The 24,276-nt window shown below is 39.2% G+C and overlaps 1 long non-coding RNA gene across 4 annotated transcripts in view, besides 8 other annotated features; it reads left to right on the plus strand.

Annotated features, from left to right (window-relative positions):
• Positions 1-5,193: part of a mobile genetic element that runs on past the window's edge.
• Positions 1-24,276, plus strand: part of lncRNA:flam (flamenco) — a 158,841-nt gene that overhangs the window by 67,555 nt on the left and 67,010 nt on the right. Inside the window, exon 3 of one of the 4 annotated variants that reach the window (NR_133535.1) lies at positions 24,088-24,180. The exons of 1 other annotated variant lie outside the window; for it this stretch is intronic. This is a non-coding gene — a long non-coding RNA (flamenco). Of the gene's footprint in view, positions 1-10,266; positions 10,555-24,087; positions 24,181-24,276 lie in introns of those variants that run through there. 2 more of the 4 variants (NR_167802.1, NR_167806.1) reach the window with 2 other exon arrangements.
• Positions 1,748-2,187: a mobile genetic element.
• Positions 5,194-7,796: a mobile genetic element.
• Positions 5,675-7,472: a mobile genetic element.
• Positions 7,815-9,941: a mobile genetic element.
• Positions 9,942-17,350: a mobile genetic element.
• Positions 11,898-16,332: a mobile genetic element.
• Positions 17,468-24,276: part of a mobile genetic element that runs on past the window's edge.

Below are 24,276 nucleotides of genomic sequence, written 5' to 3' on the forward strand. Positions count from 1 at the left end.
CAACACGATGAATAGCGTGATTGAAAAATACATACACTGCAGTACAGAAATGACCGGCAATTCAAATAGTGTATTATTCTATAATAATAGAGGACACTATCGAGGTAATAATTACCGAGGAAATTACCAAAACAGAGGTAATGGCCGAGGAAATTATAACTCCTACAATAACAACTATAGAGGCAGAGGTGGTTACCATGGTGGAAACAGAGGACGAGGTGGTAACCAAAATTATAATAGAGGTGGAGGTTACTCAAGAGGTAACCAAAACCATAACTATAAAACAAGTCATGCCCACAATGTCCGAAACATACAATCGGAAAACGAACATACCCCCTTGAGCGACAATCTACAATAAAATTATACAAAATTAATCTCAATTTAAGCATTTTTATACGATTGAAGAATATGAGTACCAATTCATGGGTAACTCTTTTAATAGATACAGGTGCAGAAATTTCCCTGCTTAAATGCAGAAACAATAATCTTAACGATTTAAATCCAAAAAATACAACAAATATATCAGGAATAGGGCAAGGGACAATTCAGTCTCTAGGTACACTACATTTAGAAATGTGTATTGCTAATGCAGCAATACCATATGAATTCCATATCGTACCTAACAATTTTCCTATACCAGGGGATGGTATAATTGGCTTGGATTTCATTAAGAAATACAATTGTATTTTGGAATTCCACGACCAAGAAGATTGGTTCACTTTGAGGCCCAAAAATTTCAGGAACATAAACATTCCTATTATACATTCACTAGATAATGAAATAATTTTGCCAGCTAGATCAGAAGTGATTCGAAAGATTCAACTAACATCTACTGACACACATGTCCTCATCCCCAACCAGGAATTACAACCTGGCATAATAATCGCAAGTGCACTCGTAAACACTCAGAACGTCTTGATTCGAATTATTAATACAACTGAAATAGACGCTATAGTTAGTAGCGCAAATATAAAAAGCGAATCATTGGATGATTATGATGTATACAACGCAAATATAGAAAATAGTGCACAAAGAACTTCAGAAGTATTAAAACTTCTTAAATTTCCATCGTTATTCAAAAGCGATTTAACAAAATTATGCACCGAATATAGCGATATTTTTGGTCTTGAAACAGAAACCATATCAGCTAATAATTTTTACAAGCAAAAATTGAGATTAAATGACAAAACTCCAGTCTATATCAAAAACTATAGAATGCCAGAAAGTCAAAAACCAGAAATTCAAAGGCAAGTTGACAAATTAATAAAAGATGGCATTGTCGAACCATCTATTTCAGAATATAATAGCCCTCTTCTCTTGGTACCCAAGAAATCACTGCCTAACTCGGAGGAAAAGAGATGGCGATTAGTAGTCGATTATCGCCAAATAAACAAGAAACTGCTAGCAGATAAATTCCCACTTCCAAGAATAGAAGATATTCTTGATCAATTAGGCCGAGCAAAATATTTCTCGTGCCTAGACCTGATGTCAGGATTCCATCAAATAGAATTAGACGAAAGGTCAAGAAATATAACATCATTCTCAACTTCAACGGGAGCATACCGCTACACGCGATTACCATTTGGTTTAAAAATAGCCCCAAATTCTTTCCAAAGAATGATGACCCTTGCATTTTCAGGTTTAACGCCTTCGCAAGCATTTCTGTATATGGATGATTTAGTAGTCATAGGCTGTTCTGAAAAGCACATGCTTAAAAATCTAACCGACGTTTTCAAATTATGTAGGCTGTAGTTAATTAGAATTCCAATACTTCTGATGTAGTTAATAAAGTCTCAAAACGCAGTTGGTCATTTTATCTTTATTTGGTTTTTATTAAGCGAGTGTACATTCCAGATCTATTCCTGATTTATATCTGATCTTAGTGTGGTCTACAGGCAGATCTCTTGTGACAGCCAAGTGCTGACACTAGCAAATTCTGCAATATGTAAGTATGAAGTTCATACTCGATAACCAATGGGAGTCGAGTGCGACCCCTAAAGGCGTACATGCTGAATTCGCATATTTAGTATTAGGGTGTATCTAAAGATCTACTAGGGTGACCCTAAGGAATTAGGGTGGTCCTAAGTTTACTTATTAGTTGACTTATTATTATGATTCATATTATAATTATTATTAATATTATTATTATTATTGTTATTATTATTGTTATTATGTTCGTATATACTAAACATAATTTAAAATTACATCCAGAAAAATGCACTTTCTTTATGAAAGAGGTTACTTATTTAGGTCACAAGTGTACTGACAAAGGTATATTGCCAGATGACTCTAAATATGAGGTAATAAAGAACTACCCCAAACCAGTAAACGCAGACGAAGCTAGACGCTTCGTGGCATTTTGCAATTATTACAGAAGATTTATTAAGAACTTTTCTGAGAAATCACGCCACTTAACGAGGCTTTGTAAAAAGAATGTTCCATTTGAATGGACAAGCGAATGCAATGATGCATTCGAATATCTCAAAAGGGAATTAATGAAACCAACACTCCTTCAGTACCCAGATTTCAGCAAACAATTTTGCATAACCACAGATGCTAGTAAACAAGCATGTGGAGCGGTACTATCTCAAGACCATAACGGTCAACAGCTACCAGTGGCATACGCTTCAAGAAGCTTTACAAAAGGCGAAAGTAATAAGTCCACTACAGAGCAGGAGCTAGCAGCTATTCACTGGGCAATAAATCACTTCAGACCATACGTATATGGTAGACATTTCTTAGTACAAAGTGACCATAGGCCACTATCATATCTTTTTTCAATGAGAAACCCCAGTTCAAAATTAACCAGAATGAGACTAGACTTGGAGGAGTTTGAATTCACAGTAGAATATCTCAAGGGGAAAGATAATCATGTCGCAGACGCATTGTCCCGAATAACAATCGGAGAACTTAAAGCAATAAATAGACAGATACTAAAGGTAACAACAAGATCAACAACAAGACAGAAAAATACCTGCGCAGGTGAAAAATTGCATGAACCAAATGAGAAAGAAAATATAAAAATGCCCAATATCTATCAGGTAATCAATAACATTGATGCCAAAAAATATGTTATACTCAAAATAGACAAGCATAAGTGTTTGTTGAAAAGAGGAAAACAAATTATAACACGCTTTGATATGACTAATTTTTATTCTAATGAAATAATCGATTTAGATCAATTCTTTCAAAGGCTTAATGAAGAAGCAAGAATAAATAGCATCATTCAAACACAATTGTCACCAAGTGAACAAATCTTCGAATTTGTCACTATAAAGAATTTTAAAGAAAAGGGCAATAAAATACTAAAAAATTTAAAAATAGCGCTATTAAACAAGGTGACTAAGATAGATAAAAATGATAAGGTTCAAATAAAAGCAATACTGTCTAAATATCATGATGATCCATCAGAAGGAGGCCATTCAGGAATTTCTAGAACCCTGAGGAAAATAAAAAACTATTATTATTGGCCACAAATGACAAAGGCAATAAGTAAATATGTTAAAACATGTTTAAAATGTCAACAAGCCAAGACTACAAAACATACTAAAACACCGTTGACAATAACAGAAACGCCAGCAACAGCATTTGATAAAGTTTTGATAGATACCATTGGTCCACTGCCAAGATCAGAAAACGGAAATGAGTATGCTGTTACTATCATTTGCGATCTAACAAAATATTTGGTAACGGTACCAATTCCAAATAAAAGTGCAAAATCAGTTGCTAAGGCTATATTCGAAAATTTTATTCTAAAGTACGGTCCAATGAAAACAATCATAACGGACATGGGAACGGAATATAAAAACCAAATTATAGACGACCTATGCAAATATATGAAGATAAAAAACATTACTTCAACAGCACACCATCACCAGACATTAGGAACAATAGAACGAAGTCACAGAACTTTCAACGAGTATGTTCGCTCATATATATCTGTTGACAAAACCGATTGGGATATATGGATACAATATTTTACTTATTGTTTCAACACAACACCATCGGTAGTTCATGAATATTGTCCATATGAATTAGTATTTGGAAGATTACCAAGACAGTTCATAGATTTTAACAGGATAGACAGAATAGATCCTATTTACAACATGGATGACTATTCAAAAGAAGTTAAGCTACGATTAGAAATAGCATATAGAAGAGCTAAAAATATGTTAGACAAGGCAAAAGCCGATAGAAAGATAAAATATGATAGAAATATTAGTAACTTTGAATTAAAGATAGGAGATAAGATATTACTTAAAAACGAAACGGGTCATAAACTTGACAATAATTATTTAGGACCATATTTAGTTTCAGAAATAGGAGATAATGACAACATTTCAATTATAGGAAATAAAAATAAAAAACAGATAGTCCATAAAGATAGGTTAAAAATTTTTAATTCATAATACATTTTGTTTGGTTGGCCAACCCCAAATAAAAAACCCCAAATAAAAAACCCCAAATAAAAAACCCCAAATAAAAAACCCCAAATAAAAAACCACAAATAAAAAACCACAAATAAAAAACCCCAAATAAAAAACCCCAAATAAAATAAAAACCAATAAAAACATTATAATACAAAACTTTTACTTTGCAAAATATAATGAAAATATATATATTTTTTTTAATATCTCTTTAATCATTCATTTCAAATATTAATGTACATTTAAAAAAAAAAAAAAAAAAATTATTATATACTTGAAAATAACTTCATGTTATTACGTTATTTTTCAAAAGGAGGGAGATGTAGTATATACGAACATAATAACAATAATAATAACAATAATAATAATAATATATTAATAATAATTATAATATGAATCATAATAATAAGTCAACTAATAAGTAAACTTAGGACCACCCTAATTCCTTAGGGTCACCCTAGTAGATCTTTAGATACACCCTAATACTAAATATGCGAATTCAGCATGTACGCCTTTAGGGGTCGCACTCGACTCCCATTGGTTATCGAGTATGAACTTCATACTTACATATTGCAGAATTTGCTAGTGTCAGCACTTGGCTGTCACAAGAGATCTGCCTGTAGACCACACTAAGATCAGTTATAAATCAGGAATAGATCTGGAATGTACACTCGCTTAATAAAAACCAAATAAAGATAAAATGACCAACTGCGTTTTGAGACTTTATTAACTACATCAGAAGTAATTGGAATTCTAATTAACTACAATTATAATCGTTAACTTCATGCACACGTGAACACTGTCACGGTCGCCATGTAATTGTTTTAAAAATATAACAGGTATAGATGTAAAAGATTTGGTTTCCGAGCTCAGAACCTCTGCTCTGTTTGAATCTGTTTATTCGAATGATCAAAGTGTGCTGAAGTTGGGTTCAGCTAACCCGCACATACATTGCTTATATCTATGTATTCTTACTTACATTTATACATATACATATGCATGCAGAAGGCATTGACCACTTGAGCTGCAAAGTGCATGCTCAGCATTCCCACGCTCCGCGATCGGCTTATGTATAAGCGTTAGATCGTATTACTGGGGCGCTGGAGTGCTTACGTAGTTTTTGGTGGTCTTTTTGTATATTTGTATATTTATATTTATTATGACAAAGTGTCACAATGTATTGACGCTATGTTATACCCAATCATCTATTGTATTCTTAGGGTAGATTAGTCCAATATGCTACACTGGCTTTTACAGCTGTTGTAGTGCTGTATTTATTTGCTAAGGATTGGCTGAGACCTTCACTGATATAGGCGCCTTCAAGGGCCTTTGTCAGTTTCTCCACCTCTTGGGTGTATTGGTTGGCCGTTTTATGTTTCTGTTGCAGATTGAGAAGTTTGGCAGATATAACTTCTACCGATTCTCCTTTTACTGCACTTGACAGTTGGGTAATGATTGCAGGGATTGTCTGCTCATTACTTATAAGGTTTCTTACATGGCCTTTAGGTTTAGTTTTTATTAGGCTTATTTCTGTCGTTTCATGTGTGCTCTTTAAGCTATCTAGTAGACCTAGAGCATCCAAAAAACTTTGTAGATTTTCTGGTTTACCATCAAACTCTGGTATCAGAGATGTGGCTAGCCTGATAAATTCTGTGCCATTTCAGAAATTGTTATTGGTTCAGATTTAAATTCAATTCGGTCGCTTCCTTCTAGCGTTTCAATGTCACTATCGGACTCAGCGCCGCTTGATTGAACAGATTCGTCTAGTTCTTTGAACTGGTCTGTGTTGAATTCAACCAATTGACTTAGACTTTCTGGTACATCTATCAGAATATGCCTTCTTTTTCTGATGTTATTTAATCTTGTGTTTAGAGATTTTATAACCCTCAAACATTTGTTATTATGCTCAGATGTGAGCCTATTTGCATATTTATTTACTAGTGTAACTATATTATTATATTCTCCTACTAATATCTCTATATGATTTTTCAAAGTTTCGGATTTTATTACTGCGTCTCTATTGATACATTTATAAGACTTATCGAACCTGAAGCGAAATTCGTCTATTCGTATCGCTATTTCGCTCCATTCCATTCTTGTCGTTAAAAAAAAAGTTTTTATTAAGCTTTCTTCTAATCCATATTATTTTATTTTTTTTAATCTGGTCTCAACGATTTGCCCTATTTATATAACGCCTTGTGATGATCTTGTTATGCTTAACATAAATTGTAAGCAGAAATTGTAGAAGTAGTACTATTGTAATGATCAGCAATAAGATCCACAACGCATTTTTATCGTCTGTGTGATCTATAATTTTTACTTTATTAACTACGTTGGCAGTATTGTCCTTTGCCTCACTAGAATCGCTAAACCATCCCATTTTTTTTTTGTTTATTTTCAATGAAATGTTTTTTTTCAAATCAAAAATAAAAAAAATGTTTACGTTTAATGAAGATAAGAATTGTTATATTCTGTCATTGAAAAAAAATTTTTTTTTCCAGCTGAATACATATATACTCAGTAGCGGAGACGTGGAAATATTAGTTGTTAATAAATGTGGTTGGCTCACATATTTGTTTACAATATAAAAAAAATTTGTCCAACCGCATTGTTAGTAAAAAACCTAACAGATATTAGTGTTTTTCAAGCAGCGGTTTCCCGCATCGGCTTGGGTTTAGAAATTAAAATTAAGGCAAATTGGGGCATTGGCATTTATTTATGCAGCCCGTTTGCGTTGTTTCGCACCTTGCGAAATCTTGCTTTCGATGTCCTCAAGACGCTCTTTGTAGCGTTGTCGGGATGCCTCGTTTCTGGCCAACTGGGTCATTTCCTTAACCAGTCGGCGTTGTTTAAGTAGCTTTACCCTTTTTCCGGAGCGTTTGTGCTTCTTTGGTTCCTTCCTTTCCTGCCTTGCCCGGTACTCAGCTATTGTGAGTGGGCGTGGTCCATCTGCAGGATTTTGCTGCAGAGCTTCTTCCAACGTTGGCAAGTCCCTTTGTGTCGTGGGCTGTGCGCTTGAGAATTGTGGCTCTTCCGTCATCAATTATTATGTTTTATAATGTCATTTGAATTTATCAATTTATTTAATTTATAGTCGAACTAAGATCAGTCGACTGTAATTATTAGCACAATACTTTAAACACTTCGTGTGCGTCCTGCAAAAGTCCTGCAATCGTCCTGTCACGGTCGCCATATGAAAGGTGCTATTTTAAAGGGTGCTATTTTGATGTTTAATGAAAGAAGAGCTTAGCTTCTGCTCTGTTCGAGGTTCTTTATTTTAATAATCAATGTGTGCTGAAGTTGGGTTCAGCTAACCCGCACATACATTGCTTATATCTATGTATTCTTACTTACATTTATACATATACAAATTAATCTAATTATGTTGGTGTAGATCCCTCGCCGCGGTCTCCGGCGTAAGTTACAGGTATCCGGGAGGCACGGCGGTTGCCGCAGACCTCTTTTCCTAAATTGGAAGATACAGTGGGAGAACGTCTCTCCGTTGTTGACTGCCCTTAAGGCTAGCCAACCAATTTAATAATGACAGCAAGAGCTGGAGTCGATTCAATGCGCGATGCGCTCTTTATTAAATATAAAATCAAACTGAACTTAAGGCTAACAAAGAAAGAGCTTCATAACGGCCTCTGCCAAAGTGCAGAGCTTTGCCGGCTATGCTCGAGCTTCCGGCCAAATGCTTGGTCAGTAATTTGACCGGTGCTGGTCAGCGGACGAGTGGTCCGGTTAACTTAGTTAACTACTCCCCCCTCAAGATTGAGGCCGTCCTCGGCCGACCCTATTTTGGCGAGTACTTCCTTAAGTTGGGCTGTGGACTTCTTGACCCTAATGGTTCGTTGGCAGGTTAGACCGATGCAGATGAGAGCGCAGAAAATTGCTCCTGCAATTAGCGCTATCTTACCTAGTCGGTATCCGTCGACGTCTTGTTCGAATTTCCTGATCTGCTCCAAATTCCTTTCACTCAAGCGGTGAAGGTATGGGAGGCTCAGGATCTCGTGCTTCATCGAGATATTAAGGACAGGAGAGTTAGCTACTCCCGGTGCCCTCTTTTGGACCATGTCGTGGTTTGTGAAGACGGTCTCATTGACCATGGCACTCACAATGAATGTTATTATGTGGTTCCTTTGACGTGGATGGCTATCCCCACGCACGAATGCTGGTCTATCATTGATGATAATAATTCCTTCATCGACGTAGGTGATAGGATGTAAGTCGCTCTGCTGCGTGTTGCAATGTGCCATGCCTCCAGCGTGGACTTCTTGGGCACACGAGCTCACCGAAGATAACTGGCAAAATGTCGCCCCGGGTGATCTGGAGCAGTTCTTCACGGTACGGATTTCTCCATTGCATTCTGCCACCATGTTGTCTTCTAACCTCAATACCGTGTCATGGTGAGCCACTGGGAAGACGGTGATTTTATTACGGGCCATAACAATCTTGGGGAATTTTATAATAAAATGCAAAACGTTAAGGGATTGTAAAACCTTTACGGACGCAACGGACAAAATTTCCCTTATGGGGGTGTTGGTGGGCTCCTCGCCCCAAACATTCTCCAAGTCTGCATGGTCCAGAAAGACTGGACTAACTACGTTAATTTTTGCGAGTGTGATTGTAAGCAAAAGGTTCTGAAGTTCCATGACAATGATTCTATTGCGAGTTAATAGCATTTCGTAAAGGTGGCCTGTGTCGATTTGCTTATCTTTTGAAAATTTTAAAAGTTGATTAACGGTGTCGGTAAGTTCGTTGATTCGAACTTGTGTTTTGGTGTTAATTTCGATTTGGCTATTGTGTGCATCAATTAGTCTTGCTTCGGTGAACTTTATATTCTCAAAGTCTTCTGCGTCAGGTGTCCCTGCGACAACCTTTAGCGCAGTTCCCAAGAAGTATAGGCTCCTGGCCACTCTGTGATGGACGCTCGACGAGTCGAGCATGTCACGAAGGTGAGCGATGTCAATGTTCAGGAGCTTCTTCATATGGGACTCGGGGAACATATCAACCATACCGTTGGTTTCGTCAATTACTCGCCTATACTCAGAGAGGTTAGCAGAGTGTCTGACGTAGGCATATTCTTCCCATACTAAGATTTGGCCGTCAATGACGGGGATGTAATTTGCGTGGGTGTAATCTGTGACGTGGGCCGATGCCACCGTCAGGAGACAAAGTAGAAGCGTTGGAAACGACCTGTAATATGCGTGGTTGATTAATAAATACTCGGAATGGAGTTGCCCACCACCAATAGACGAATAAGAGGAAGTAAATTAAACGTTAAAAAATTAAGCCAAGTGGCTATGGGAAGCGTAAAATAATGAAAACTTATGCCAAGTGGCTACGAATGAAAAACAAACAAAAAACTTATGCCAAGTGGCTATACATGAAAAGAATGAAAAGAAAATCCGGGGGAACCGCAACTGGGCTCTGTTTGGGTCACCTGAGGTTGTCTTTGTGGACCACCCTACCTTTAATTAGGACTGTGGTCCCCAAGTCCGCCACGATGGTTCTGTAATTGTTTTAAAAAATGTAACAGGTATAGATGTAATAGATTTGGTTTCCGAGCTCAGAACCTCTGCTCTGTTTGAATCTGTTTATTCGAATGATCAAAGTGTGCTGAAGTTGGGTTCAGCTAACCCGCACATACATTGCTTATATCTATGTATTCTTACTTACATTTATACATATACATATGTATGCAGAAGGCATTGACCACTTGAGCTGCAAAGTGCATGCTCAGCATTCCCACGCTCCGCGATCGGCTTATGTATAAGCGTTAGATCGTATTACTGGGGCGCTGGAGTGCTTACGTAGTTTTTGGTGGTCTTTTTGTATATTTGTATATTTATATTTATTATGACAAAGTGTCACAATGTATTGACGCTATGTTATACCCAATCATCTATTGTATTCTTAGGGTAGATTAGTCCAATATGCTACACCTCCCTTTTTAAAGAAATGACGTAATATATGTAGTCATTGAGTTCTCAATAATAATATTGTGTTTAGAAAGGAAAAATTTTTTTTGAAATTGATTTTTCTTATTAATTATTAGCAATGTTTTGTCTCAAAGCATTTTTGTATAATGACAGAATAATACAAAAAATGTATGTTGAATTACGATGTTTTTGGATTTATGTTTAACTTTCTTAGAAGGAAAAATAATAATTAAATTTTTTTTTTGTGTTTTTTTTTTTTGTTTTGAGGTTGATCAGACCTTTTCTTAAGTGAAATGAAACGTTTCATTGATTATATATTTTTAGTCTATCCTTATGTACTTTTTGCTTCTTTTGTTTTGTATCTCTAATTACTATGTTATCTCTGTCTTCTATGGTTTCTACAGTATAAGGGCCTATATATACTGGATCTAACTTATGACCCGATTCGTTCCTTAGTATAACTTTATCTCCTATTTTTAATTGAAAATCTGAAGTTTTCTTATCATAAAGTTGTTTTCTATAAGACTTAGCTTTTTCTAACAAAAGTCTAGCTCTTTTATATGCTATTTCTAATCTAAATTTTATTTCCTTTGAGTAATCTTCTAAATTATACAGTGGTTCTATTCTATCTGTTTTATTAAAATTTGCGAACTGCCTTGGTAATCTTCCAAAGACTAGTTCATATGGACAGTAATTATGCATGACTGATGGTGCTGTGTTGAAACAATATGTAAAGTATTGTATCCAAACGTCCCAATCAGTTTTATCTGCAGAGATGTATGAACGAATGTATTCATTGAATGTTCTATGACTTCGTTCGATTGTCCCTAAAGTCTGGTGGTGATATGCAGTGGATGTAAGATTTTCAATTTTCATATATTTACACATATCTTGAATTACATTGTTTTTATACTCGGTACCCATGTCCGAAATGAACGTCTTCATTGGACCGTACTTTAGTATAAAATTTTCGAATATAGCTTTTGCGACAGTATTTGCGCTCTTATTCGCAACAGGTATGGTTACTAGATACTTCGTCAAATCACATATTAGTGTGACGATGTATTCGTTGCCATATTCTGATTTCGGTAGTGGACCAACTGTGTCCACTATCACTATATCAAAAGCATTTGTTGGGGTTTCTGTGTAAGTCAATGGGGTCTTTGTATGTTTCGTTGTTTTTGACATTTGGCATTTATGACATCTACGTATGTACTCTTTTATATGACGAGTCATATTTTTCCAATAATAGTGTCTTTTTATTTTCGCTAGCGTTCTTGTAATGCCTGTATGACCTCCTTGAATTGGATCGTCATGATATGTCGACAGTATCGATTGTATCTATTTTTCAGTTTTTATAATGGTCACCGGCTGGAGTAGCGCTACTCTTAATGTTTTCAATTTTATATTGCCCATATTTTTGAAATTATCTATTGAAATGGTTTCAAAGATTTTTTCACTCGGTGCCAATTTGAGTTGGCTGATTTTTAGTATACCGGCTTGCATTTCAAGCCTTTGGAAGAACTTTTTTTTTTTTTTTTTTTTTTAGCGTGCGTTTATTTATTTAAAATCTGTCCTAGTGGACAATAATTAAATGGTTTTGCGGGGGAACATTAGCTTAAGGGATACTATTGTACATGTATTTGTGGCGGGTTTTATATGTGTTGTCTATTGTTGTGGAAGATCGAGAGGGTGTCTCCTCATGAGACGTCTGCTTGTTTGGCTATTGTCTAACAGGTTGGTGGCGAGGTGGTTAGGGTGGTTTTCGAGCCTTTTCAGGTATCTCTCGCTGAGCCTGGAGATTTCATCAGCGACTTGTGGGATTCCAAGTTCCCTATGTATGGCGACATTCTCGTGGTAGGGATGCGCATTACAGGCAATTCTCAAGCACCTATTCTGGAACCGCTGTATACGCAGGCGATTCGTGTGGCTTGCCGTGCCCCATAGCTGTATCCCGTAGGTCCAGATGGGCTTGAGAATTGCCTTGTACACCAGGATTTTGTGGTTCTGCCTTAGCTTGGACCCTCTCCCAATAAGCCATTGCATCTGCCTCAGACGCGCATCAGCCTGTATGCGTTTGCTGACGATGTGGGGACGCCAAGTGAGCCTGCGGTCCAGGGTAAGTCCTAGGTACTTGGGTGCGGGTGCGTTGGGAATGATGACTCCGTTTAGCGTGACCGGTGGGCAGTCTCCTCTCCTTAGTGCAAATGTTGTTTGGGTAGATTTTTCCGCGTTCACTACGATGTTCCACCTGCTGAGCCAGGGATGTAGCGCGCCCATTTGCCTTTGGATTGTTTCGGAGGCTTCTCGTGGGTCGGATGAAGAGGCGAGGAAAGCCGTGTCATCTGCATATGTCGCTATAGTTAGGTTCCTGGAGGGGATTATGGGAAGGTCTGCGGTGTAAAGGGTGTACAGTATTGGTCCGAGCACACTGCCTTGCGGAACTCCAGCTCTGATCAGTCTGGGTAGGCTTATTGCACTTCCGCATCTGACTTGGAATGCTCTTCCCTCAGTGTAGGATTTGAGGAGGGTAAAATGGGGGCTTGGGAGGTAGGATTTGAGTTTATGGAGGAGTCCAGGATGCCAAACTCTGTCGAATGCCTACTTCACGTCGAGCATTACAGCGCAGCAGTATTTCTTTTGCTCGAATGCCTCGAGGATCCGTTCGACTAGCCGGTGGCATTGCTCTGGTGTTCCGTGGGAGCGCCTGAAGCCAAACTGGTGATCGGGGATCAAACCAGCCTCATCCAGTACTGGCAATACTCTGCGCAAAAATACTCTTTCGAGTATTTTGGAGAGGATTGCCAGCAAACTAATCGGACGATAGGAGGCGAGATTGGCTTCAGGCTTGAGGAGGACAATCACCTCTGCTCTTTTCCACTCTTCCGGGAAGTACCCTAGCCGGAAGCAGCTGTTGTAAATGCTGGCCAGCATTTGTGTGCAGCGGAATGGGAGCATTTTTAGGGCCGCCGCATCTATACGATCCAGGCCTGGAGATTTGTTGTTCTTCAGTAGAGCAATCTCCTGCGCAACTTCCTCAGGGTCGACTGGTTCCAACGGGGGACCGGGAGAGCTTGGGCTATTGAGAAACCGGGCTGTTTCAGCATGTTCTTCGGCAGTGCAGCAGTCGAACGGAGAGAAGGCGTTGTAAAGGTGTTCGGCGAAAGCTTCTGCTCTTTCAGCATCCGAACGGCACCAGGATCCATCTGCTTTGCGCACTGCGGAAACCTTTTTGGCTGGTCGTTTAATGTGGCGGGTGACGTTCCACAGATTGTGGTCTGGGTCCCCGGGAGAGAGTTCCTCGAGGAATCTGAGGAAGGAGTCCTGGCGTAGGCTGGAGATCTTGTCCTTCAACTCCTTTGTGGCGTGATTGAGCGCTGTTTTGTCTCTTGGATTGCGCGTCAAGAACCAAACTCTCCTGAGACGCCTCTTCTCAGTCACGAGTGCCGCAATTTCCGGGGACCAGAGGTGGAGGTCCCTGCTAGGTGTTCTCGCAGTCTTTGGTGGCGGTGGGCTTGCGAATTCCGCAGCGTTTTGCATCTGCCTGGTGAGATTCCCGATAGCTTCATCAATGTCCCTGGGTGTGTTGAGGATGGGGTTCGGATTGACGGTGGAGAGCATCCAGGACGCGAACTTGGCGGCGTCGGTATATTTTCCAGTGAGCCTTCTGAGCGGGGTTTTCCTGAGGACTGGCGTGTTGATTAGCACGTTTATTGCACAGTGGTCTGACAGGAGATCAGCATTTGTTGTGCAGCTGATCTTCGCATGCCCTATGCCTTTCGACACAGCAAAGTCCAGCAGGTCTGGAGTCTTGAGGGGATTCGTTGGCCAGTGAGTGGGCTCGCCAGTGGAGTGGCAGTCCAGTCGGTGGCGTTGCAGGTACCCAAACAGAGTTTTCCCTTTGGGGTTGTTGGCGCGCGATCCCCACCAAGAATGTTTGGCGTTATAATCTCCAGCTGCTATGAAGCGGGGCCCAAAATGCTCGAAGAACTCACTGAGGTGAGATGCTGTTATGCGGTATCTGGGGGGAAAGTAGACCGCTCCAATGTCTAAATCTCCTTGCGGGCTGGCAATCCTGATGACAGGACATTGTGCCCAGTCTTGCTGAAACGCGGGCAGCTCTAGGTATTGAATACCGCTCCTGATGAGGATGGCTGCTCCACCGCGTGCTCTGCCAGAAGGATGGTCTGCATGGATGAGGTCATATCCGCTGATATTAAAGTGGGATCTGGGGGAGAAGTGGGTTTCGGCTACGAGTAGGATATCGATCTGGTAGGTCTTCAGATGGTGCTCGACTATGGCCTTGCTGTTCTGCAGGCCGTTCGCATTCCAGACGACTAGGTGGAGCTTTAATTGCATGACTTGCTGTTGAGAATGGTGGCCACCAGCTGTGTCATCTGGGTGAACATGCGCTCCATCATCCTTTCCATCATTCCTTCCATGCGAGCGAACATCGCTTCTATCTGACCGGAGTGTGGGGTTTCTGTTTGGGTTTGGACTGGGGTTGTGGGATTCTGCGGTGCTGCGTGCACTCCGTTGAGGGCGTCTCGGTAGCTCCTGCCAGAGGTGACGTTTGGTGATGCCACGGGCGGCGCCTTGTTAGCATTAGCGACGGGCCTTGTTTTCGGAGCAGCGAGTGCTTTGGCCCTTTTGTATGCAGGGCATCCCTTGAAAGACGCAGGATGGTCCGCCTGGCAGTGGAAGCAGCACGCTTTGTCGTCCTCCCTCTTCTCACATGCCCTCGATTCGTGAGGGCCTCCACACTTTACACATCGGTATTCCAGGAAGCAGTAACGCTGTGTATGACCGAGTCCTTGGCACCTGAAGCATTGAGGCACGTCGTTGAACTTCTGCGGCGGTTCAATGGTTACTACCGACCTGCAGATCCGCTTGACTTGGTAGACGTCTTTGTTGTTGCTGGAAGGCTCCAGGTTGGCGAAGAATATTCCCAGCGGTTCTTTAGTTCTTCTGCCAATGGGATTGTGCAGATCTCTAACAGCGTGCCCTTGTCTGCGAAGGTCTTCAATGATTTCCTCACGATCGGTGGAGTGGTGGAGTCCTTTGATGACAACCTTGTATGCACGTTCATCTTTCGGCTGGAAAGTCCGATGCCTCTTGTTTTGGGCCACAAGTTGGAGACGCAGAGCTGTATAGGACTCTTTGTCCGGCATCATGACACGTACGTTGTTGCCATTCACGGTCTTGTAGGTAAAATTGTTCTTCGGGCCTACAAGAGTCGTGATCATCTTGACGAGTGCCGAGATGTTGGTCACATCGGGGATAAAAATCGGAGGTGGCTTGATGGTCTTCGGGGTGGGCTTTGGTTTCTCGGGGGTCTTGGGCTTGGAATCGTCTTTAGGTCCGGGTTCGTCATCAGAGCTCTCTTGGTCGTCCTCGTCTTCTTCGCTCGAGAGTAAAGCGAAGGCGTTGTTGGCGAGCTTCTTGCGCAGAGCTGCGCTAGTGCTTGGCTTCTCTTCCAGCTCCTCTCCCTGTGCTTTCTTTGCCGGTTTTCGCTTTATCTCGCCCGGCTCTGTATGCGAGGTGCTTCCCTCGCTGCTGGAGCTGCTCTTGCGTGTTCTCAGAGCCTTTTTGCGTGGTGTTGTTCCAAGCTTGTGGGTGCGCGGGGGGGCCTGCCAGTCCATCTTCTCCAAAGTTGATAGGGAGTGAGGAGGGGGGGGAAGCTGGGCACCGTAAGCCGGTGAGCCAGGCAGCACGTGGCTGCTGCTTTGCAAATATACCGCTGCTTCGAGCACTGGGTTTCTTGCGCTGAAAACACGCACACTCGGGTGTGCGATGGTGTTAGTGCGAACTACCGTTAGGTACGTTGGCTGGGCCAATCAAAACGCGCGACAAGATCACGCGACGCGAAGTGGCTGGGCACAAGTAACGGGACTTAAAACTGTGAACAATTTGCTGTCGATCCGCAGGCACGTCTGCACTCGTCGAGTGTTCGATCGCGACTGATTGGAAGAACTGACCTAAATCAAAAATTCCATTGGTATATAAATCGTCAACATCAATTCTTGCAATAACTTTATTTCCTCGTTTTAGTAAACAAATAGATTCAGTTATTCGCAAGGTCACTACTTTTCGTACTTCATCATTTGTTATGACTTCGTGTACGTTGGGCTTAGATACGTTTTGGATACTTTGCCTAGGCAATAGTTCCTTGTTTGTTACTGTACAGTTTTCTTGTCTACTTTGTTGCCTGGTAGTGACTTTCAGGACTTTATGTTGCATGTCTTTGAGTTCCTTTATATTTATACGTGAGAGTGCGTCTGCTACAAAATTATCTTTCCCCCTTAGGTATTCTACTGTGAAGTCGTATTCTTCAAGTTCTAGCCGCATGCGAGTTAATTTAGAACTGGGATTAGTCATAAAAAATAGGTACGTTAATGGTCTGTGGTCCGTTTTAATGGTGAAATGCTTGCCATAAATGTATGGTCTAAAATGGGTAATTGCCCAATGGATTGCCGCTAGTTCTTGTTCCGTTGTACTCTTATTGCTTTCTCCTTTTGTAAATGAACGTGATGCATAAGCTATTGGGAGCTGAATCCCGTTTCGGTTCTGAGTTAGAACCGCTCCGCAAGCTTGTTTACTAGCATCCGTTATAATGCAAAATTCTTTGCGAAAATCAGGATATTGTAATAGTGTGGGGTGCATAAGATTTTCTTTTAGGTATTCGAATGCGTTCTGGCATTCGCTTGACCATTCAAAAGGGACATTCTTTTTACATAATCTAGTTATGTGCCGTGAATAGTCGGCGAAGTTCCTTATAAATCGACGATAATAGTTGCAGAATGCTACAAATCGTCTTGCACTGTCCGCATCATGAGGGACAGGATAATTTTTGATGACGTCATATTTCTTGTCATCTGGCAATACTCCTTTGTCTGTGCATTTGTGACCTAGGAATGTCACTTCGTGCATGAAAAATGAACATTTTTCTGGATGCAACTTTAGGTTATATTTCCTACATACTGTAATAAATCAATCCATGCCATGTAAGTCCAGTAGTTGAATAGTCTTCCCAGGCGAGCACGTCAGTGTCATTTTATGATTGTTCTTCGAATGAATCTTTATTGTGCATAATAATTGATCTTAGCCTAAATACATAAGAAAGCTGTCGACTGCGCTGCCGTCGACAGCGGCAGAAGAGCAGCGTATATATATATGTGTATATGAGAGAGAGAGGGCTTATGCGCATATATGGCCAGCGGCCAGCGTGGGAATGCTGACTTAGCTTGAAGCATAAATGGGTGATCTTATATCACGCTCACTTGAGTTATTTATTTATGCAATGCAACTAAGTGTTGCTGTGTACTTATAGGTACAGTGTACCCTCGATATATGCACATACTACACCTCCCCCCTTTTTTTAAAATAACGTAAAGAAATGAAGTTATTTTCTATCAACTATATTAAAGAAAAAATATGTATGTATTTTGAATTAATAAAAATTCGATTATATCTATGTCTTTGTTATATTGTTTTGGCTGATCAGGCCGTTATTTAAGTTTTATTATGAAAGGTTTGGCATTGATTGCCCTTTTTTTTTTTCATTCTATTTGTGCTTTTTTTTTTTAGCCTATCTTTATGTACTATTTGTTGTTTCTTACTTCCTGTTTTAATGGTTATATTGTCATTTATTCCTATATCTACTACGTCATAAGGACCTTCGTATCTTTTATCTAACTTATGACCTGTTTCTTTTCTAAGTAATACTTTATCTCCTATTTTTAATTCGAAATTATTTGTATTCCTATCATATCTTAATTTTCTATCCGCTTTTGCTTTTTCTAACATTCTTCTTGCTCTGTTGTACGACATTTCTAGTCTGCATTTAAGCTCTTTAGAGTAGTCGTCTAAGTTGTATATTGGGTCTATTTTGTTTAACTTACTGAAATCTTTGAATTGTCTGGGTAGTCTGCCAAATACTAGTTCGTATGGGCAGTAGTCATGGACTATTGAGGGTGTTGTATTGAAGCAATAAGTGAAATATGGTAACCAAATGTCCCAATCACTTTTGTCAACCGATATGTATGAACGTATATATTCATTAAAAGTTCGGTGGCTTCTTTCTATTGTTCCTAAAGTTTGATGATGGTGAGCGCTAGATGTTAGATTTTCTATATGCATATATTTGCATAATTCATTCATAAGTGAATTTTTGTATTCCGTACCTTGATCCGTAATGAACGTCTTCATTGGACCGTACTTCAGTACAAATGATTCAAATATAGCCTTTGCAACTGTTTTAGCACTTTTATTCGGTGTTGGGATAGTGACTAAAAACTTGGTTAAATCGCATATGATTGTAACTGCATACTCATTTCCGTCTTCCGATTTCGGCAGTGGACCAATGGTATCAATTAAAACAGTATCAAATGCTGTTGCTGGCGTTGGCATCAATGTTAATGCAGTTTTCGTATGTGTTGTAATTTTGGCTTGTTGACATTTCAAACAAGTCTTTACATACTTTGAGATTGTCTTGGTCATCTGGGGCCAATAATAAAATCTTTTGATTTTTGACTGGGTTCGCGAAATACCAGTGTGGCCTCCTTCTATAGGATCATCATGGAATTTTGTCAAGATTTCTTTAATCTGAGCTTCGTCATTTTTGTCTATAATTATCACCTTTTGTAGAATAGCTAGTTCTACTTTTTCGAGTACTCGGTTGCCCTTTATTTTAAATTCATTTAGTGATACAAATTGGAACATCTGTTCACTTGGTGATATTCGCATTTTTGTTATTTTATGCATTCCGGCTTTTGAAATAAGCCTTTGAAAGAATTGATTTAGATCAAATGTTTCATTAGAATACAAGTCATCAACATCAAAGCGTGAAACAATTGTTTTTCCTCGTTTTAATAAACACTTGTGTTTATCTATTTTGATTAAAACATATTTCTTTGTGTCATTATTATTGACAACTTCATAGACTTTGGGCTTTTCTATTGTTTGCTCTTTTTTCTCTTGTATTTTGACTATTGCTTCGTCTTTACAGGAATTTTCCTGTTTAGCTTTTGATCTGGTGGTAACTTTTAATATTTCTCTGTTGATTGTTTTCAGATCTTTTATTGTTATGCGAGACAAGGCGTCCGCAATATGGTTATCTTTCCCCTTAAGATATTCTACAGTAAAGTCATACTCTTCTAAATCCAGCCTCATACGAGTGAGTTTTGAACTTGGATTTTTCATAGAGAATAGGTATGACAATGGTCTATGATCGCTTTTTACCATGAAATGCTTGCCATATATGTATGGTCGAAAATGATTTATGGCCCAATGAATGGCCGTTAATTCTTGTTCTGTAGTGGACTTATTACTTTCACCTTGAGTGAACATTCTTGAAGCGTATGCCACTGGAAGTTGTTGACCATTGTGATCTTGTGTAAGTACCGCTCCGCATGCCTGTTTACTAGCATCGGTTGTTATGCAAAATTCTTTGCTGAAATCTGGGTACTGTAGTAATGTTGGTTTCATTAATTCTCTTTTAAGATATTCGAATGCATTATTGCATTCTGCTGTCCATTCGAATTGGACATTCTTTTTACAAAGCCTCGTTAAGTGGCGTGAATGATCAGAAAAATTTTTAATGAAACGTCTGTAATAATTACAGAAGGCTACGAAACGCCTAGCACTGTCGGCATCTGTTGGTATAGGATATTTTTCTATAACTTCATATTTGGTGTCATCTGGGAGTATACCTTTATCGGTACATTTGTGACCCAAATATGTTACTTCTTTCATAAAGAAAGAACATTTCCCTGGATGTAGTTTCAAATTATGTCGTCTACATAGCTCGAATACGTTAGTCAAATTTTTGAGCATATGTTTTTCTGAACAACCTATTACTACTAAATCATCCATATATAGAAATGCTTGCGATGGTTCAAGACCAGAAAATGCAAGTGTCATCATACGTTGGAAGGAGTTTGGTGCTACTTTCAGTCCGTATGGTAGTCGCGTGAAGCGATATGAGCCATTGGCTGTTGAAAATGACGTTATATCTCTATACCTTTTTTCTAGTTCTATCTGGTGGAATCCAGACATTAGGTCGAGACATGAAAAATACTTTGCTCTTCCTAATTGATCAAGAATATCTTCTATTCTTGGAAGTGGAAATTTGTCTGATAATAGTTTCTTATTTATTTGACGATAGTCAACTGCTAATCGCCATCTTTTTTCCGTCGAATTCGGAAGTGGTTTCTTTGGAACCAAAAGTAATGGACTATTATATTCAGACATTGATGGTTCAACTATTCCATCATCTATTAATTTTTTTACCTGTCTGGCGATTTCTGGTTTTTGGCTATCCGCCATGCGATAGTTTTTTATATAGACCGGTGTTTTTTCCCCTAATCTGAGTTTTTGTTTGTAGAAATTGTTAGCCGATATTGGTTCTGTTTCTAGACCAAAAATATCGCTAAACTCGGTGCATAACTTAGTTAGTACATTATTGAATTGTTTAGGGAATCTTAATTGTTTTAAAATTTCTTCAGTTCTATTTTCCTTTTCTACTGGTGTTGTAAAAATGTCATAGTCTTTCATTGATTCGCATTTGATCTTCGCGCCATCTATTATGGCGTCTTTATTATTTGTATTTATAATGCGAATCAATGCGTTTTTGCTATCGGCAATGGTGCTTGCTACTATTATACCCGGTTGCAGTTCCTGATTTGGTACTACCACCGTTTTTTCGTTAGTGAGTAATTTGACTTGTCTGATTACTTCACATCTAGCTGGCAATAAGAGTGTGTTGGAGTCTAAGTTATGTGTAATTGTTACATTAATCTGTCTACTGAAGTTATTGGGTCTTATTGTGAACCAGTCTTTGTTATTTTGAAACTCTAATACGCAATTGTATTTCTTGATAAAATCTATACCGATTATGCCATAGCATGGTATCGGAAAATTCTCAGGTACTACATGAAATTCATGTGGCACTAGAACATCCTGAATTCGTATGTCAAGATCTACTGTTCCTATAGACTGTATGGTTCCTTGCCCAATACCTGTAATATTTGATATATTACTGAAATTTATATTATTATATTCCTTTGCTTTGGCTTTTAGCAATGAAATTTCTGCACCTGTGTCTATTAGTAATGTAAGAACTGTGTTTGTTTCATGGTTTTTTGTCTTAATGAAAATACTCAGATTTAGGTTTATTTTAAACACTTTTACTGTTGATCGCTTAAGGGGGTCTGGCTGTTTTCCGATTGTACGTTACGCACATTTCGGTTGTTATTATTATTCTGACTTTGGTTACCCCTTCGGTTACCTCTGTCTCTGTTATTAATGTGGCCGCGGTAGCCTCCGCGACCTCTGTTGTTATTATTATAACCTTGGTTATAATTCTGGTTATAATTATTTCTGCCTCTACCGCGATAGTAGGCATTATAATTACCACGTCTATTATTCCCATTATAGAATAAGACTGTGTTTGAATTGCCGGTTATTTCGGTACTGCAATGTATATATTTTTCCATTGCGTCGTTGAATGTACTAAATGTACCTGCAGTTAAGATCATTTTAAGTGCCTCGTTGGCACAGTTTTTGGTCATTGCTGATATCGACTCTTTAGTCGCGAATTTGTCAGCATTATCGGCGTCTAATCCGCCGTCTATGTAAGCTGCCTCGAGCTGCTTACGCATACTGTCTATTTCTGTAACGTACTGAGACGCGGTCTTGCCTCTTTGTTGGGCATTTATTAATTTGGCCTTTATAACGTCAGGCGATTCGCCTTTTACGTTTGCCTGCAATATGGTAATTATTGCCTGTATCGTTGTCCCATGTTCTACTTTATAGTTTAATGGGCCAATAATTTTGGTCTTTATGACCTCTACTGCTAAAGTTTCTTGATCTCCTTTAGTTAGATCCGTCAACTTTAGTGCTGTCACAAACCTGTTTAAATGGAGTTTCTTACCATCGAATTCAGGTACTGTGGCAGATACCTGTTTAACGTATGCTCTCTGAGCTTCTAATGCGTTGGCCATGTTTCTTGTATTTGGTTGTACGGTATTAAATTTTAATTCTTCTATTGATTCGATATCGCTTTCGATATCTAAATCTTCTAGCGGCTGCGACTCGTCCAAGTCTCTTAACTGGCTTTCGTCGAATTCTGCTATTTTGGTTAGTTCTGTTGGGACTTCTATTATAATACTGTGTCTAACGCTGGTATTATGTAGTCTTTTACCAAATGAACTGAGAACTTTGAAGCATTGGACTTTATGTTCTTCAGTGAGTTTGCTTTTGTTTGTTACTATTAGGTTTTGTAATGTGTTGTATTGTGTTATCAATACCTTTATGTGAAAAATAAGCGTCTGAGTTTTTATCAGCGCGGTTTTATTAATACATTTATAGGATTTATCAAAAGCATCTCTAATATTGTTTATGGATATGGTTAAGTTTAGCCATTCCATGTATGTACCTTTTAGCGATGTAATCGCACTTGTACCTTTTTGGTGTAGTTTCTATTAGATTTTGTCTAAATCATTGGCTCGACTCATGTAAGTCTTTTTCAACGATCTTTTGTGAAACTGATAAAGTTTTAAGGCCAGGTTAAAGGCTGATAGGATAACTAAAATCAAAAGTAGTAAGTACATTGAGTTTAACTGTGGAGTTGTATCCACGACTTCTATTGTATTGACAACATTTGCGGTGTTGTCGTCCGCTTTCGACTGTTTATGTCCCATTTTGATATGGGGAAAATTAGTCTTTATTTGTATATCAAAAGTACAAATAGAATTTTAACTTTGAGAGTTGGTCAATTATTGTTATCTCGATCAGATATAAATATAGTTCGAAATTTTAATAGGTCTAAACTGTTGTTAAACATATTTTTACTTGATGGATGAATTCATTATACTCAGTTTACATCGGTTGCAATTTGCAATTTTACAATATTATTACTTATTTTAAGTTTAAGACTGAGTATAATGTGTTAGTTATGAAATGGGTCCCTGATAAGTTAGTAATTTTGTTGCAGCGGAAACCGCATCGACAACATTAATATAATATTTGGGCGGTTGAGGCTATGGCGTAGAACGCAGCCCGCCGCTTTACTTCGCATCACGAAGTTGTTGATTGATGGCTGCAAGGCGCTCTTTGTAGCGCTGCCGGTCTTCCTCATTAGATGCCGTCTTCAGTAGTTCGATGTTGAGCCTCCGGGCGCTGAGCAACTTAATCCGGCGGCCACCCCTCTTCTTTTTAGGTGGCTGCTCCCTCGCTGCAGTCCGTGCCTTGTACTCCTGTATGGTCAAGGGCTTTGGTCCCGCGGACGGATCTACCTCTATTACCTCTTTGAGACTTGGCAGATCCCTTTGCTCGACAGGAGCAGGGTGTTCGAACGTCTGCTTTGTAGACATTCGCTGTTGTCATGTGCGGCGTACAATGGTCGAGGGCAGTCGGTCGGGCAGACGTCGGGTCTTTTCGGCTTGGGAGATGGTGAATTTTCAGTTATTTCTTCATTGATTATTTCTATTTTTGCTGAGTGAGTTGTGGTATTCGGCTTTCTTTGCTGGAGGTTTTCTTTCAAAAAGTCTAATTCGGCAGTTAATTTCTGTGCCGTTTCCCATGGGGGCGGTGTTTTATTTGTATATAATAGCCACTTAATATGTGCTATACCTTTATTTATTTTGTTTTTCTGACATCCGCGTTTGCCCATTACCACACTCTACTCACTCAGTATTTTTGTTTCTTTTTTCCATCAGTGTCCCGTCTCTAGGTCTCCCGCACTGGTGTAAGGGGCGGCCTGCCTCTCACACTTGTTGTTGTTTCGAATTCTTAAATCAAATCGGCAGTATTAGCAGCATTTCCTCAGTAGTCCTCAGGTCGCAGGCTCCTGTCCTGTCACGGTCGCCATGTAATAAATCAATCCATGCCATGTAAGTCCAGTAGTT

The sequence above is a fragment of the Drosophila melanogaster genome, chromosome X (genome assembly GCF_000001215.4).
Source record: "Drosophila melanogaster chromosome X".
NCBI lineage: Eukaryota > Metazoa > Arthropoda > Insecta > Diptera > Drosophilidae > Drosophila > Drosophila melanogaster.